The sequence below is a fragment of the Pseudorasbora parva genome, chromosome 5 (genome assembly GCF_024679245.1).
Source record: "Pseudorasbora parva isolate DD20220531a chromosome 5, ASM2467924v1, whole genome shotgun sequence".
Lineage (NCBI taxonomy): Eukaryota > Metazoa > Chordata > Actinopteri > Cypriniformes > Gobionidae > Pseudorasbora > Pseudorasbora parva.
The window spans coordinates 45,233,937-45,248,568 of NC_090176.1; the positions used below are offsets into that span (position 1 = coordinate 45,233,937).

General features: G+C 38.0%; 1 protein-coding gene across 3 annotated transcripts in view; it reads right to left on the bottom strand.

The window, feature by feature from the left end:
- Window positions 1–14,430, bottom strand: part of hdac4 (histone deacetylase 4) — a 264,950-nt gene extending 250,520 nt beyond the window's left edge. For all 3 annotated transcript variants that reach the window (XM_067444476.1, XM_067444477.1, XM_067444475.1), the window contains exon 1: window positions 14,273–14,430. The gene's annotated coding sequence lies outside the window, so the exon portion shown is untranslated. The remainder of the gene's footprint in view (window positions 1–14,272) is intronic.
- Between the last annotated feature and the right edge of the window lie 202 nt (window positions 14,431–14,632).

Genomic DNA, 14,632 nt, shown 5'->3' on the forward strand with positions numbered 1-14,632 from the left:
ACGTGCATGGACAGAGTGGATAAGGATCTCGAGTAAATACGAGAAAAGTTACATATTTGAGTTGTAGGTAAAGTGTACAACTGAAGAAACAGCTATTATAATATTTTTATCAATGCATTTATGAAAAAAGGAATGGGGAAATTTTTACAATTTTGGTTCAGATTCTAATTCCATTTAAGGATTAAGGTTCCTTAAGGGTTTTTTTTTGTTTGTTTTTTTTGGAGAGCAGGAGTGTTGTGGAGCTGAACAAGGCCGCTGGAGCGATTGTTGAAAGGTTGTTTTTTTTTTAAGCCCCAGTGCCCCACAAAAGGCACAAAAACATTATAAAGCATCATCAATGATCCGTGCACTATATTATAAGTGTTCTGAAGCCATTCCATAGTTTAATGTGAGTACAGATTAATATTTAAGTCATTAAACTCGAGTTCACATCAATGCATGTTTCCCTACACAGCTTTCAAACTGTGCCGCGTTCGGTTACGACAGTCAACACGATGAAACTCTCTCAAAGATTATTTACTGTTTCTGTTATTATGCTTGATCTGTAGATAACGCTCTATGGTTTCTCATAAAATGACTATCTTGCTGGCGTTTATTGCTGTAAATCGTGTTACTTTCTACTGGGTGTCTGTTAGATCACAACACTGGGCTAGTTATTGTTTTGTTCTTCACACACAGTAACTGAAACTGTTAGAATAAACGGCTTATAAGAATACTGCATAGATACACTACGCGTCTATATCTTGTTTAGAACTTCTCAATGCGGACGGAGGCAGTCAGAGGCACGGAGCGCGTCACGCAGTGAGCATGTGACTCAGTGTTGTTTCAAGCGGATCATCCTGCGCACGGGATGCGTATACACGCTTTGTGCCGCTCTGTATTAATACTTTTGCGCTATGAAAGCCTTATTAATAGCCTTTATTGTTCTATCTATAATGTGTTGTTGCCTCATTAAAAATATGCACTATACATTTAAAATAAATGTAATTTCTTTGTATATAGGCCCTATTTCTATAAATATATTTACTTGTTTTTCATGAATATATATTGTAGCATTTTACCAGATTTACAGATACACTTATTCACTTTTGTGGTTTCCTTTATTTTTTCCCCACTAAATGTTTAGATTTTATACAATTATTGTGCACTCGTGATTTTGTAACTTTTGCTGCTTAATTATTCACTAATCTAATTTAATCACCATCTATAGTATTAGGCTATTTTTGTCATAGATTGTGATTTTTATATTTTTTTATTTTATTTGTTGTTTCTTTATAATGAAGTCTGCATTTAGTTGATTGTGTTTAACTCACAAAAGAGTGACTTTCAATCCAACACACTAAGGTTTAGAAATTCTACAAAGAATTTTTAAACAAAACTGCATTGGTATCGGATCGGTTTAGTATCGGTATCGGCCGATACTCAGACTTTTGTATATCTGTTCAGATCTTTTTAAATTTTCAGCCATCCGAATGGGCTAGCAACAGGCAGCACACATGGCACGACTCGTGTTTGTCATTAGTCTTGTATTTTTTGTTTTATTTATACAACTGACCACAGGTCATAAACCTGAAATAAGAAATACACAGTGTTTCAAATATATCCATTGAACATATAATGCAAAATAAACAACCATGAAATAGTTACAATAAAATAACGGTCTATTTCTGCTGTAAATAAGAATACACTATAATATAATCTCCTATACAGTCCTACAAAGCTGTATAGACACCGCGGAAACTACATTTCCCATCACGCATAGCGGCGCAACACTACTGCGCATCGCATCTGCGCAGCGCTCATGCGCTGAGTATAACTATCACACGAGTCAGCGGGTAAAGTGCATTAATCATTATAACACTAAAGCTCAATGCTTTACTGAATTGATGCAACTCCTTTGCCTACCACACAACCGTCTGTTCCATTTGTTTACTTGGTAATTTGTGAATTATCCAGCGTTCGAACATATCGCAACCCAGAGAACTAAACAGTACGCGCGCTAACCTAACTACGAATTAAGTCTCTCAGCACGGACAAAACGCAACCAATGCTGACAATTATACAAGTATGAAACTTTACACAATCCTGAATTAAAGTACAGCAGCCCGTAGCTTATGATGAACTTTCAAAAGGTTCTAAATTCGCTCCATACCAACGGGCTGTGTGCTCCTGATGATGGGTTGTGAATAACAATAGACGTTACTCTGTATGTTTAGGAAGAAGCTTCCGGCGCAACTGCACATGCTGATACCCAAATTACCATCGCGCAACAATGTAATCATTATGATGTACATGAATTTTTTATTTTTTTTTGCTTTGCTTAAATAAATTCTTCTTTTCCCAATATTTTAAGTCGGATCGGTTCTGAAAAAATGGTATCGGTGTATCCCTACTCAATAATCATGTTAAAAATGTCTGAATCCCAAGCAATTTACTAGCTAATTTACTAATTTACCATAGGAACACTTTGGCTTTTGCCACTCGGAAGAATGTTTATTACTGTTGTGATGTCATGGTGAATTGTCGTATAGTCAATTACCTAAGCTCCGCCCACAGCTGCCTCTTTGCCCATTTTCTGTTAACCGGAAGTGACGCGCGATGACGCGTTCGCAAGATGGCGACGGCCAGAATATAGTCTCTACTTTGCGCGTCTCTAGCTGCTTATCGGAATCCAATGGGTGACGTCATGGACACTACGTCCATTTTTTTACAGTCTATAATGAAAACAGAATATTTTTCCTTCCACTAAGAAAAATGGCCATTTACAACATGGTATAATAAATGATTTGTGGGTTACAAGTAAGTTACATATTATACCTTTAATGTGAACAAATACCTATTTATGAACAAAATAATTACCTACTTTTACACATATTTGTGGAAAAAGAATATTCTTTAAAAAATATATATTCTTTTGAGTTTCTTGACTTATTCATCAAACACAAGTAACAAACCACAGAATATAAAACAAAAAAAGACCAACGCATTTTTTTGGCAGACTGATTTTTCATTCATTAAAAAGAATAATTTAAAAAAATATCGTTTTCAAAAATAACAAATGAAAACTAAACAAAAACAATTCAATTCTTTCTCTCCAATATTTGAATTAGGACTGCAGTACCCTTTTCAACAGCTTACTGTCAATATCACATACTGCACCTTTAAATTCAGTGAACGAACAATTCAAATGAATAGTGGTTGAACAGTGGAAAACAGAAATTTCACAAAAAATAAAAACACTTCACCTTTAAGAAGTGCCAAAGAAACCCACTTCTCTAACATCATTTGCAGTTCTATCCATCTACATGAAGCGTAATGTTTTCTTGAGAGTATTTAATGGAGTGAGCTTCCTCCCTGACCCGAAAATGAACACTACAGCTCAGTCACTTACTCCCTCACGGCTGAGAGATCGCTGACCGACTACATTCGTCCCAAACCACAAATGGCCCCGGCAGCAAGACCAGCGTGACCGTGTGAACCGCAGTGACGCAGGGTTGACTTGAGGGAAACCCCTGATATAAAAGTCAAAGTGGCATTTGAAGAGCCGCAAGGAAAGAGACGTTTCCCCCCGAGTACCGCTGCTATTCTCAGCTCAGACCTATTTTAGTAAAAGGGTTTCTCTTGAATTTACACTGGGCCGTGTAAGTGTGTCAAAACATGTTAACTGCATGCAAGTGTTGATCTTTTCAAGCGGCTGGTTTCCACGCTCGCTAGCCATCACACAATGTTTGATATTTCAGTCATGTTGCTCACGAACCAAACCATTGTCGTTCCTACTAAGTGTCAGCGGTGTCTTCTAACACAGACACAGACGGATGAAAAAACATTTGATAAATGATAAGATAAAATCACAGACAATGGATTTAAATGAAACATATCTGTCTAAAAAGGGTTTATGACGCAAATTGAAAGTGCACTGACTTGGCTCGATACCAAAATTTTGGCATTGAAATGATTCAGATCAAGTCAAAAAAAAAAAAAATTTTAAAAGCTTTTTTTTATTAATATTTGGTACCACAGCCTGAAATGGCATACAAAACAGACGCAACGAGAGAGAGAGAGAGAGAGAGAGAGAGAGAGAGAGAGAGGTGCATGGTCAATTTATATAAATTTATATATTAATAAAATTACTCTAAAAAAAGAACTTTCTCTCATCAAATACTTATAATACAAATAAATATTACAAATAATTATAAATATAAATCAAATTAATAAATGGATTTAACAAATCTTAAGCTGGCCTTCATATTTGCTATTAATACACTGATATATCATCATTAGGGTGCAATTTAAAAACCCTTATTCCAAGTTTTTTAACACGGGAGCCCTGCAAACAGACCTAGACATACACAAAGACATTTTTAAAAACAGAAATAGGAATGGTGGCCTAATTTTACAAAAAAGTGTGTCAAGGAAGCGGGACGCAATGTTAACAGATAGCTTCAGGCCAAAAATCAGCCAAAGTCGGTCAAGCGTCCACTGGCCCCGACTGCTCAGGTCTGGGGGTGTGGGTTTAACCTGAGGGAAAGGGAAGACACACACATACCCTCTGCAGCATTTCAGTCTTACATCATACCGTCTGGGACAAAAAGCCCAAACGTGGCCGACCGGCCGGTCAGCCGTCTAGGGCGACCATCACGCAGGAGCAGACCTGACACAGGCTGACAGGCCCGAACAGAAAAGCCGCTCTACCGAGCTCAGCAGGAAAACGACACCCAATCCAATATGACAGGATGTCGCCTGTGTTTGTACAATACTCAACGCCGCTCGCTCATGTACGCTACACAACGAAACGCCAGCAAGTCAAATATAACACCAGTTAGCCATTACACCACACTAGAAGAGCTAATGAATGTTTAAAAGCTAAATGACTGTGGTTTTTATGAGGGTGACCATTTACCGTTTGAATGAGTCGAAGCTGAGAATCAACAAAGAAAGCAATGCTTTTGGGAAGCCAGTTCCACGGCTGACCATAAAAATCTCTTTTTCCTAGTATCTTTGCCTCCGCTAAACCCCAGTTAAAGCTCTTTGTGTCACATTCCATTAAAAAAAAGAAAAAAAGTTGCGCAATTTATGTAGGGAACCGTATTGCAGAGAAACTCCACATCTACCAGGCAGGCAGTGATTTTCAGCATTTCTTTCCAGGACTGGCGTGGTGGTGTGTTCTGTGCCATTATTCACTCTCATGCCACTACGGCCAAATGCTTCATTAAGGAATTCGTTTAACCACTGACGTCTCGTGTTTGGCAGTGTAAACCAGTACAAGACATGGGCTGGTGAGCAACAGATTGCGTTTGTCTCAGTCAGTGATTTGATGCAGTAAGTGTTCATTAAAGGAATTTGTTCAGCTGAAAATTTTAATTCTGCCATTATTTACTCACCCTCATGGCATTCCAGATTCATACGCTATTTTTTTTGTCTTTTGCATACAACAGAAGAACTTTTTTCAGCTGTCATCAGGGTTATTATCAGTAATTAAAACTGTTTGTTAAAGGGGTGATGAATTGAGAATTGAACTTTCCCTTGAGCTTTTGATATATGAAAGGTCATGGTAATATAAGAATATCCTCTAAGTTTCAGAGCTGAAAACTTCCTTGTTAGTCAAAGAAAAGCTTTTATAGACACCAGGCTCAGCAAACGGTCCTGTGCTTCATACTGACGTCATTGCGCTACGAAACACCGCCTCTACAGCGCGTCTAATCCAGTAGCCCCGCCCACCGACTCATGGAGGGCTCGTGCTAGCTGATCAACAACAATAAACATGCCGAGGAAGATTAAGATATTGCGCTATTCCTGGTTGTGGAAGAACACAGTCGCTGCATAAGCTTCCTCCTGATCCTAATATTAGGAATGAGTGGTTGAACTTTATTTTTAATGAAGTTCCAGCTCATGCGGGGAAGACATGTTCACTTCAGTTCACTGCGGGATCGTTTGTAACAAATCTCCGGTCGATGCTGGATTTGGATCCGACAGGAATGGTGCAACACACATGTGAGTGAAACGTGTTTTTATATGTAATAGTGCTGCATTGTTATAGATCGTTTTTTAAGCGGTTCGCGCTTAATATATCATCTGATCTTGCGGGCTGTGTAATATAAAAATAATAGTCCAATCAATCGCGGGTCGATGAGAAATAAAACATTGCATTTGTTTGATAAAGATGTTTACGAGCCCTCTGATTGAGAGAATCATTCTGGTTGCCGCTTCTTCATTCTCTCCCCTCCCTGAACTGACAGGGGAGCTGAAGCTCATTAAATATGCAAATCTTATCCAATCCTAGCCATGGGCGTTTACTTGTACTAATAGTACAAGTAAATGTAACTTTAAGTCTCCAGTGCGTCACGCCCATCAAAACCCAGCGTTCAGGAGAGAGCCTCAAAACCAGTGTAGAAAAGAGCCTATTACTTATTAGTTACGTTTTTAAATGTGAAAACCACACGAACATCATCAGACAACAGTATAATTTTTTTTTAAAAAGCCAGTTCATGACACCTTTAATTGAAGTGAAGTTGAAATATTGATATCATATCATCGCCTTTTAAAGTATAATAATCATATTAGGTTGTTTTTCCATAACCAAACTCAATACCTCTTAAAATTATAAGACATTTGTTATGCAATTTAAGATATTTAAGAAGTTTCATTCTTGAATACTTTGTGCCAAGTTTACTAAACAGGGCAAATTAGCATGATAGCGCAATTCCGGTCTACTGATGATGTGCAAATTAAAGACCAAAAGCAGCTGGATCGTTCCATAATGACAAACACAATCTACCAGTTAACGTCTGGTTTAAGATTTTGGGAGGTAAATAATGGCACAAAAACCGGTAAATTTATGAGCGCACACCTTAGTAAACACCTTGCATGATTCATTCATTTAAATTTTGCATCTGAAACTCCTACAAATGTATATGCAATAAATTCAGCCAAAAAAAAAAAACTTGTCCACGCCTTTTCAACGGTATTTTATCACTGTGCGTCTTTAGTAAATCCTGACAGTAGGCAAAAAAGGGTTTGCGCTATTGCACACTGTGGGTAAATCTAGCCTTAAATACATTTAGCAGTTCGCACACATCTATTTTTAGCTTGTTTGCCATTGAAATATCTTCATATTCCATGGAAGGAATGAAATTAAATAAAGGCAAGTTTCATTTATGAGTGAACGATCCTTCTAACAGTTTAATATATGTCTGTGTCATGGCAGCCATGCATGATCACTATGAATTGTTGGGGGAAAAAAGCATGAGATTTAAAAAATTTCAACTTATGCATTCAACGAGGGAATAAAAACAACAGCATACGGGGTTGGAACAACATGAGGGTGATTAAATACTGACAGAGTTTGCATTTTAGGGTCAAATATTCCTTAAATAGTCAGATGAGCATCTTTCGGTTGAGCAGCAAGAACTCAACATCATCATTTTCATACAGGCCTGACTGTTTTCAGATCAACAGAGAGCAGGAAATGAGCCTTGTGACTGTGTGCCTGTCTGGACTTTATGAGGGGCAAAACAATCATCACTCACTGTCACTGCGGCCATTCACTTTCCCTCGGCTGTTGTCTGCCTTTTGCGTCCTCCGCTAGGTCTGCCAGCCCAGCGATGCGTTATAACAGCTTCAAGGGTCACAGTTAGGTGACAATGAGGTTCATACCACCTTAACTGACGCACAGCCCACAAACACTTAGTTTTCATTAAACCCATCATCTAAACAGACAAGCTTTTCATTATTGCAATCCTGGGTTTAGGACTAACACAGATTGTCAAATGAACCCTGCCAAATGAAGCCTCGCCAAGTTCTGCCAGAGCACAATGGAAAACCAAACGGGCGCTTAAGCAAACCAAAAGTGACAAGGACACTAAACCATTCCACACTGGGGTACAGCACTCAAACCACTGAATCAAATATACAGAAAATGAAAAGTCTGTCATTATTTACTTATGTCGTTTCAAACCTGCATGAATCTTTGGAGCAAAGAATGTATTTAATACTCTTTTCCATATAATAAAACTAAATTGCGCTGGGTGCTGCAATGCTCTAAAATGATAAAGCAACACCATACATAATGGTGGTGGGGGGGGGGGGGTGTGTACAATTTGGCCATTTATAAATAATCTTTTTTTTTACTAATAAAAATATTAAAATAAGAAATATCACTAAAAAAAATCGGATTAAAATGCTTTTCCTATGCTTGCTTGTGCAATTTGTCCAGAAATGTGAGCTTATATATCAATAATTACTAATTATAAAGAAATTTACTAAAGAAAATATTAATAAGAAATAATACTAAAAAGCGTATTCAAGAAAAAAACATTTTTGATTGTGATTAAAATGCCTTTGCGGTGCTTGTTTGTACAGTATGGCCAAAATGTGAGATTTTATCAATGTAATTAAAGTACGCCTAATTTCTAATTTAGAGTTTGGAAAGATGGTCACGTTCCCAAATGCATGTTATAAGCGACCCAGACTCGAGTTCAAGTGAACCGAGCCGCCCGCTCTCAGGCACTGAAAGGGCTGCACGACAAATCAGATTAAAACCAAAATCACAATATTGTTTTGTGCGATTATGAAATTGCAAAAACTTTGAAACAGATTTAATAAAATAAATATATAAGAGTGAAGCGTGGAACGAGCAGCTCATGATCCAGTGTTAACATTTATCTGACTGACTTTCGTGGAACACAAAATGAGAAGTCTGAGGAAAACATTTCGTTAACATGGAAGTGAATGGGAAACAGAAACTGCCAAGCTTTAATAATAGCAAAATAGTGCTACAAAAGAAGAAAAAACAGCAATCCGTTTGACTCAGTGTTGCAGTATGCATGGAGTCACATAAAAGCATTATGTGAGGAATGGATTTAAAGCCAATATTCACTAAAATGTTGCTTGACTCCATTCATTCTCACTGTATGAAAAAGAGCCGCTTGCACGATCTCTGTGTAAATATATCCTTTTGCATTTCACAGAAGTCACAGAGGAAAAACATGTTGAATGTATAAATACAAAATATTCATTTTAGGGTGAACTATTTCTTTAAGCACCATCCTATCCAGCTTTTAGAGACATAGCAGACAACACAAGGCCTCCGGGACATTAAGACAATCCTCTAAATAACACTGCTTGTGACAAACACCCAATTTTCCAGTTAGGGGACAACCTTTCCACGGATCGCCAGTCACACTTGTCATCTGTCCAGCCGCATTTACCACCTACAGTTACGCCCCGTCTCCTGTTATCGCTTTTCCGCGCAGAGCGGCTGGAGCCAAATTCTCCCTCTCTTTCCTCTTCAGTCACAGATGCAGCAAACGGTGCAATCTGCCAATCTCCATGAGTCATCCAGCACTGTTAATTATGTACCCTAAGGAGTAGAATTGATTAGCGAGGGTCTCAAACTGATTTAAATTGTTATTTGAGACTATATAAAGCGTGGGCCTAAACATTGCCATTTAGTCACATTCACTAAGCGCCGTCGTTACTCAGAATCCTACTTTGCCAAGCCACACAGATTGGATCTGTGGAGAGAGAAGCACAGACAGGATAAATGATGCTGGGGCATCCACTGACAATGTGTTTCAAGGCGAGAAAGTTTGTCAATGAGAGGTGCTGTATAAATAATTATTCAATCATAGACGAGTCACTATGAGTTGAGTAGAATGCCAATCATTATGACGAGCCTACAATTAAACTGTTTGCACAAGAAAAGAGGTGCAAACTTAATGGAAAGTCATTAATGTCAGCATAGGGAAAAAAACTCACTAAACCTGCATTATTTGATCAGCAAAATAATACAGTAAAAATATACTATTGGCTTGCTCAGTTGGGGACAAACATTTTGCAAGTTATTCAACTAAATATGCAAATGAAATTAATTTATTAGGTCTTAATTAACTGTATAAACTATAATACTGATTTGCCAACATTGTCGCTATATGATAAATTAAAATGAGCTATTATTAATATCAACTTTTTCTCCAGAGCAGTATAGCCGAGTCAAATTTTGTTGCAATATTTTCCTGTTTAACACTGTGAAGCTGCTTTGAAACAATCGTCATTGTAAAAGGGATATATAAATAAGGTTGACTTAATATTTCAAAATATTAGTACAAAATAACTGTAAATAACCGATAGGATAAACTATCTGAATACATTTTAAAACGCTTTCAGTCCTAATATTCAGATGTTCTGCTGAAGAAACATTTCTTATATATTATTATTATTATTATTATTATCAACAGAGAAAACATTTTCTATCATGATTTGTTGATCAATAGAAAGTTCAAAGAACAGCATTTATTTTCTAGACCTAGTTCTCATAGTCAACAGAATATGTTCATTCTCTCATCACAGTGACTTCCTTATTTAAATCAACAAATATGAAGGCAGTATAACCATTTTAAATTTGTATTTATACATTTTTGCATTACAGTAATGGAATCATATTACTTTGCTTTTTGAGATGAAATGGTATTTAATTGCCAAGAAAATAATGCAAAGCAGAAAGTCTTAAATGGACTTCTAAAAAAACGCTTCATTTTCTTTCTATGCTATATTGCCACAAGTGTATAAAATCAAGCAAATGCAGGCGCTTCTACGAACATTTGTGAAAGAATGGGTCCCAGAACTTGTGAGGTGCAGTGCGCAGAAGTCGCCACCTTTCAAACTTCGTGTGGCCTTCAGATGAGCTCAAGAACATTGTGTAGAGAGCTTCATGGAATGGGTTTCCATAGCAGAGCAGCTCATCCAAGCTTTACATCACCAAGTGCAATGCAAAGCGTCGGATGCAGTGGTGTAAGAGAAAGGAACAATTTTTGGACAATTGCATGCTCCCAACTTTGCGGGAACAGCTTGTGGATGGCCCCTTCCTGTTCCAATATGACTGTGCACCAGTGCACAAAGAATCGGTTCATAAAGACATGGATGAGCTAGTTTGATGTGGAGGAACTTGACTGGCCTGCACAGAGTCCTGACCTCCGCCTGATAGAACACCTTTGGGATGAATTAGAGCGGAGACTGTGAGCCAGGCCTTCTCGTCCGACATCAGTGCCTGACCTCATAAATGAAGAATGGTCAAAAACACACTCCGAAACCTTGTGGAAAGCCTTCCCAGAAGAGTTGAAGCTGTTATAGCTGCTAAAGGGTGGGCCAACTCATTATTAAACCCTACGGATTACGTATCCATCCCTAGTTTCTTTTATTTTGGGGGTGAAACATGGGGAAAGTAAATAAAAATAAATAAATAAAAGAAAGTGTAAAGCCCACACAAAATCATGTGCATGTTATTTTTTCGTTTGTTTCTAGAAATCCAAAAGTGCACAACTAGGGTCAAGCAAAACTAGATGAACTTTCTGCTGCCAAGTTCCCAGAAGGCTGCTTTGACCTTCTTCCTGTGGGGCCTGGAATTTACAAGGTCTGAGCGCCGGTCCTTGAGAGCCGGAATGTGGAAAGACGACGAGCGAGTTTCCTACAGGCTGTGATTAAAGCCTGGATTTATATGCCTGTGCATGATGCCACATGTTAGAACTTCAACCACCAGCTACGTGTGACAGCAGCCCAGACCGACAGCGTGATATAACCACCACCGGACAACAGTCGTCATGACTCAGCTGAGAACATGAAAACAGCCCAGGAACTTGTCAGCCCTCATGTTCTGTTTGGCCGTTTACGTCAAGACTGTTTTAGGAGCACAAAAACAAAATTTAAACCTAACACACCCAAGCAACTTTTAATCTCCTGCGATTCTATGATTGGTGCACAGGGAAACGGCACATTCCTGCCAGATATTTATTGAGTCTAAACAGAACAGCATTACTATTAAACGCATACTCGCGTCAAAGTAAACGCCTATTCTTTGCGGTCCAACAGAAGGTTAAAGCATCAATAATGTAAACTACATTCAAAGAATAAAAAATAAAAAAAAACATTTAAATTTACTTTCAAAACAATTTCACCTTTTCATCCATGCACCATTAAAGGACTCTTAAATGTGTCATAAACTGCCTATTTTTATTTTTTTATACTGTTGTCTGAGGTCAACTAATGACGTTTGTGTGGTTTTTACATTTAAAAACATCATAACTAATAAGTAATAGGCTCTTTTCTACACTGGTTTTGAGGCTCTCTCCTGAACGCTGGGTTTTGATGGGCGTGACGCACTGGTGACTTGGAAGTAAACGCCCACGGCTAGAATTGGATAAGATTTGCATATTTAATGAGCTTGCATATTTAGCGAGCCCTGACCCATACGTGTCTGAGTCCAGCGTGCTAAAGGTATGCTCTGTTAGACACGTACACATAAGCAAAACGATCTATAACAATGCAGCACTATTACATATAAAAACACGTTTCACTTTCCTGTCGGATCCAAATCCAGCATCGACCGGAGATTTGTTACAAACGATTCCGCAGTGAACTGAAGTGAACATGTCTTCCCCGCATGAGCTGGAACTTCATTAAAAATAAAGTTCAACCACTCATTCCTAATATTAGGATCAGGAGGAAGCTTATGCAGCGACTGTGTTCTTCCACAACCAGGAATAGCGCAATATCTTAATCTTCCTCGGCATGTTTATTGTTGTTGATCAGCTAGCACGAGCCCTCCATGAGTCGGTGGGCGGGGCTACTGGATTAGACGCGATGTAGAGGCGGTGTTTCGTCGCGCAGTGACGTCAGTATGAAGCACAGGACCGTTTGCTGAGCCTGGTGTCTATAAAAGCTTTTCTTTGACTAACAAGAAAGTTTTCAGCTCTGAAACTTACAGGATATTCTTATATTACCATGACCTTTTATATATCAAAAGCTCAAGGGAAAGTTGATTTCTCAATTCATCACCCCTTTAAGGAAAGACACCTCAGGTAATAATAATAATAATAATAATAATAATAATAATAATAATAATAATAGATATCACCATACATCTCAAGATGATTGATTACATTAAGAATTGCAAACATTTTTGACTGACAAGTTTCTTGAAATGTTGCACTTAAATATGCAAATGAGGCAGTGTCTAATCAAATATGCACACGTTTACATACATTTCTAGAACAAAAATCTGTACACAGGATAAAGCCAGGTTCAAAGGTTTTTACAGAGAGGATTTTGGATAGTTCTTTCTCTTTGCATCCCTCCATAATTCAGAAAATACAATAAACAGACAGAAAAAAATACATTTAGAAATAAAATGTTGGTTAAAATCAGGAAAATTATGTATCTGCAAAGCAAAGCCCTATGCAAAAACCGTCAAACTGTAAAATTAGGTGTAAGTGCTACACCAGAAAGTGGAGATTTCTGACTCCTTTTGAGAGAAACGGCCTACAAATCTACAGACACAAATAGATAAAAAGTGCAATAAAAGATAGTGTATTTTGGATTCCACTAGTTCTTTCCACCCGTCTGAAAAAAAGGCAAAGAAAAAAAAAAAATCATAAAAAGCCCAAAATCTCAAAATTGACAGATGCATTAAAAAAAATTAAAAAACTGTTTTTGCCTTTAGTGTCTCGGCTTAAGTGATGCATAACTGAGACAAGACTCGTTATCAGTTATGCATATGACGTCAGAACTTCCATTGACAGAATGGAACACTCCGTTTACTGGTTTAACTCCACAGGTAACACGTGTACATGTAATGTTTAACCAGGAGTTGAAACAATCTAGTTTTTTTTCTTTTTTCTTTTTTTGTATCAAATACTGGACAATTTAAGTCATTCAAGGTGCACAAAACTACCAGGTCCCAAAAGGTCTGATAAACGTGTAAAATGACAATAAAAACTGACAACTGCCATATCATAACTGACTGCTGCTGACCCAGTCAAATATGTAAAATTATGCCAAATCAAACTTGCCAAAATAATGCACTGCTATGAAAGCATACAAACACATTTTCAACATAAGAGTAGGCTACAATATCATGATGAAATGCTGTAGTTTAGCACGTTTTCTGACAGACAAAATGTTCAAATCTTTAAGAACAAATCCAAATTAAAAGAGCACAGGTTTTATGGAATACCCTTTATATAGTGGACTAACACGCCTTAGTTTCAATCTAAAATATCAGACTTTTACAAATATTCCTTTATTATTTTCCTGCAGGTATGAAGAAATGAAACGTGACACAACTACTCCGAGAGTTACGATTCAACACACACACACACACACACACACACTGTTTTGATTGTTTCATATGATCGCCCACAAGTTTCTTTCTCTAACTGAAATGATCGCTGCCTTAAAGGAGAAAATCACCGGAGAACGCATGCGAATCGTCGCTGCTCACCTCTCCGCAGCTCCGCCGCGATCGGACGCAACGCTCCGGACTTTATTCCCGCTGGAGAGCGCGCCAACGACGGATCCACTCACCGACGGATTCCGCCATACTGGATTGTGGCGAGCGGATCACGTGTCGAGTCCCCGGCGCATGTCCTCCAGAGGCGGGCGCTCACAGTCAGTCGAGCCCGGCGTCTTCATGTATCTCACATGGGATGAGAATCAAGAATATAACGATTCCGATTCCTTAAAAGTGCAAATTTTGATGAACACATATCTGAAATAAAACACGCAGTTCATAGACTACATCCCTTATATAGAGAGATCAGACGTAAAAAAATAAATAGGAAATATATTTAATATAATATTT